This window comes from Garra rufa, chromosome 25, assembly GCF_049309525.1.
Source record: "Garra rufa chromosome 25, GarRuf1.0, whole genome shotgun sequence".
NCBI lineage: Eukaryota > Metazoa > Chordata > Actinopteri > Cypriniformes > Cyprinidae > Garra > Garra rufa.
The window spans coordinates 7934164-7939072 of NC_133385.1; positions in this window are offsets into that span (position 1 = coordinate 7934164).

Here is a 4909-nt window from a genome sequence, read left to right on the forward strand (position 1 = left end):
CGAATCGAAGTGAAAATAACCTCAGATGACAACTAAATACTGACATGACATACAGATTATATTATACCAAGTTATTACTAGATAGATAGATAGACATTTAACCAGAATAGTGGACACTTTTTCATGGCCTACAAAACGATGCTCGTAAAAAAAACAAAAAAAACAAACAAAAAACAACTGAATACTGACATGGCATAGATTAATACTAATTTACCAAGTTATTACTAGATAGTTTGATAGAAAGAAAGAGATAGATAGATAGATAGATAGATAGATAGATAGATAGATGGATAGATGATAGACAGACATTTAACCAGAATAGTGGATACCTTTTTATGGTCTACGAATCGTTGTTCATACGAAAATGACCTCAGACGAAGACTGAATACTGACATGACAGATTATACTATATACCAAATTATTACTAGATAGATAGATAGACATTTAACCAGAATAGTGGACACTTTTTCATGCCTATGAAACGATGCTCATAAAACAATAACTGAATACTGACATGGCATAGATAAATACTAATTTACCAAGTTATTACTAGAGAGTTTGATAGAAAGAAAATGATCGATAGATAGATAGATAGATAGATAGATAGATAGATAGATAGATAGATAGATAGATAGATAGATAGATACACTATATTGCCCAAAAGTATTGGGACGCCCCCTTCTAATTAACAGGTTTGAGTACTTTAGTAATTTCCATGAGTACAAATTTTAATGTTAAGCATATAATAATATTCTAGGGTATGTATGATTTTGGACAGTTTGGACATTCTAACATGACAGTGCATATGTGTGTAAAGCAAGGTCAATATGATTCAGTCAATGTGGAAAAATTGGACTGGTGTGCATAAAGTCAAGTCCTAATCCAGCTGAACACCTCTGGTGTGACTCTAAATGCAGACCATGAGCCAAAAACTCATCACCAATTACCAATGACTTGTATATATGGGTACAGTCATTTTAGACACTTCCAAAACAACAACAGAGATGGAAATGCAATTTTTAAATACATGAATTGTTTCCATTATTGTTGCCACAGGTTTGGAAGTGCCTTTTTCTGTTCTAAAGAAGGTGGTGTCCCAATACTTTTGTCCATATAGTGAATGTACAGGTCATTGGTGTTTGCTGATGAGTTTCTGGCTCAAGGTCTGCATTTAAAGTCACACCAGAGGTGTTCAGCTGGGATTAGAACTTGGTTTTACCAGATCAGTCAAGTTCTTCCTCACTGACTAAATTAATAGATTCCTTTTGAACCTTGCTTTATACACAGATGCATTGTCATGTTGGAATAGAAAAGGGTCCTGTCCAAACTTGCTATAAATTTGGAAGCACACAATACCCTAGAATATAATTATATGCTTAAACATTAAGATTTGTACTCAGGGAAATTACTAACGTAGTCACACCTGTTAATTAGAAGGAGGTGTCCCAATACTTTTGGCAATATAGTGTAGATAGACAGACATTTAACCAGAATAGTGGACACTTCCATGGGCTACGAATCAATGTTCGTACGAAAATAACCTTGAAGACGGCAACTGAATACACTAATATACCAAGTTATTAGGCCTACTAGATAGATAGATAGATAGATAGACATTTAATCAGAATAGTGGGCAGTTTTTCATGGCCAACAAATCAATGTTCATAAGAAAATAACCTCAGACGATGAATGAATAATGACATGTCTGACATACAGACTACTGAGTTATTATTAGATAGATAGATGACTGAATATTGACATGAAATACAGATTATACTATACCAAGTTATTACTAGATAGATACATCGACAGATAGACATTTAACCAGAATAGTGGACACTTTTTCATGGCCTACAAATCGATGTTTGTGTGAAAATAACCTCAAATGACGACTGAATATTGACATGACATACAGATTATACTATATCAAGTTATTACTAGATAGATAGACATTTAACCAGAATAGTGGACACTTTTTTATGCTCTACGAATCAATGTTTGTGCAAAAATAACCTCAGACGATGACTAAATACTGACAAGTTATTACTAGATAGATAGATAGACATTTAGCCAAAATATTGCACACTTTTTCATGGCGTACAAATCGATGTTCATGCAAAAATAACCTCTGACGACGATTGAATACTGACATGAAATACAGTTTATACCAAGTTATTATTGGATAGATAGATAGATAGATAGATAGATAGATAGATAGATAGATAGATAGATAGATAGATAGATAGATAGATAGATAGATAGATATTTAACCAAAATAGTGGAAACTATTTCATGGCCTACAAATTAATTTTCGTACGAAAATAACCTCAGACTGCGACTGAATACACTAATATACCCAGTTATTAGGCCAACTAGACAGACAGACAGACAGACAGACAGACAGACAGACAGACAGACAGACAGACAGACAGACAGATAGATAGATAGATAGATAGATAGATAGATAGATAGATAGATAGATAGATAGATATTTTTATGACACGACGACTAACATGACAAACATACTTACTCAATGATCATGACCATGTTAATATACTAAGTTATTACCAAAGAGATAACTAGATAAACAGAGATTTATTAGGTTAAATTAAACTTAAATAGCTAAAACGTGTGCACAAATGCATTTTAAATTGCATACAGTATGCTCAAAAGCAGTTGTGGATAGGAGCCTAGTTCAAAAAATAATAATGATAATCATCTAATCTCCATCAGGAACTTCATTATGAGTTGAAACGGATTCAAAACAAGACTTATTTTCTGCACTCAACATCTTTCATAACAGCTTAAATCTTTTTCATTCCTCCTGAGATTTTACCTGAGATGCTGAACGTCATCAGAGATTATCCAGCGTCACTTTGACGTCACTTTAACAGATGCCCAGACTTTTAAATAGTTCAGTCACACAACTCTTGGTGACTGCTGCGGACGTGTGTGTCCACGGGGTGGCGCAGTTGCGCTATTCAAGTCAAGCACTGGACTGGTGTCTGCAGCCCTGTCACTTCACGCCCTTTGTTTCACATCATCATGTCGTTCAATGTCCCATGATGCACATATGCCTTGATGAAATATTTACAGTGCTGAGAGTGTGCTTATATATTATATTATCAGAGCCCAGGCATACTTAACAAGTACTCTATACAGTCTGTGTGGCCTTGTCTGTGTCACAGCTGAAATCATCTGCATAACCACCATGGCCTCCACCATGAGTTTGGCAATAGCACGTCATGCATTAACATTATTCTCCGCTCCAGAAAGATAAAGTCAAATCCATCATTACAGCGGCTATCAGCACGTCCCCGCTGTCTACCTGTCTCCCACATTAATTCTGTCTCACCTTCTCTGACAGGGCGTTGTCGCTCCTATCTACCAGCGAACAAATGCGAAATATTGCTCCTGCAGGGTGGCCTGTCGCTCTCATGGGAGCCGGGCGAGGGCGTTTATTGAGCGGTGCGTGTAGGCATGACTGCCCTTGCGAATAACGGCACCGTTAGGTTTGCTCAAGCGGCACGGTGATGTGTCCGTGACCAAAAAACTCTCTCCCCTTTTCTGCAGTCATCTCCTCAAATGGATTAATCTTTGTGGCATGCAACAGGATACGGAAGAGTGCACTACATTGGGGGCCGGCGCTGGGTTTTATCAGTGCAGGTAAGGTGAGGTAGGTTTTACAGCACCTAGGTAAGTGTTCGCCAGCCGGAGGTGCTCTGTGGATCTAATCTACACCTTTGAACTCTCATAAATTCTGGGATGATGGACAAACTTGTGCACCCTCAGGGTGGCGAATAGCCTAACCACCTCAAAAACAGCTTTGAAAAACATTTCTACCTGTTTGTCAGGGTTAAATGTGACTTCCCCTGTAAGCTGAGAGTTAGGTACTTAAAATAAAATGCCATGAAAAATTTCTAAACTACATAAACTTGACATAAAAGGTGTTACCAACTCATTTTAGGTCTGTAATGTGACTTAAAATTACGTAATATTAAAGAAAAACGAGATATTCAACATGCAAAAGTTTGCTAAAATTGTTCCTAAATAGCTGTTTGGCCCGTGTGTCACAGCAAGACTAGTATTAGGAAAGCAAATGGGGTACAATTTGATTTCAGGTTTAATTCAACCTTTTTCTAATTCTTGCATATTTATTATGCACGAATACTTATTAATATGATCTGATATTATTTTAGAGACTATATAAGACATATGTGACCCTGGACCACAAAACAAGAGATTGAGAAAATTGAAATTTATACATCATCTGAAAGCTGAAGAAATAAGCTTTCCATTGATTTGTTGTGTTATGATAGGACAATATTTGGCCGAGATACAACTATTTGAAAATTTGGATTCTGATGGTGCAAAAAAAAAAAAATCTTGCCACTGCATGCTGCACTGCAGAAATTAAGTTTTGATATATTATGGTAGGAAATTCATAATAGAATATAATATAAACGAATAAATCGATTATTTTGACCCATACAATATATTTTTGGCTATTACTACATATATACCCGTGCTACTTAAGACTGGTTTTGTGGTCTAGGTACACATTTATATGATAAATGATTAAATTGTAGGACCATTTTGGGGCAAAAAGCTTAAGGGTGATTAACATGACACTAAATAAAACCTAAAATGTACCTCTTTCCTTTTTATATTCACATGCCTTTTGACCTAAAAAATGCTTCTGGACATGTTATTTGTCAACTGCCCAGCTGTATTTACTGACAAGGCCAGCATTTTGAGTTTGCATCCTCATGCTAATTTGGCCGTCAGTGTTGACTGCAGACAGAATGTCACACTCAGTCTTGGACAGAGACATTGTGTTCCAATCACTGACCCAGAAGCCATTTACCTTTAACTTGGCGTAGCTGATCTCTTTAGTAAAGGCTGGCGT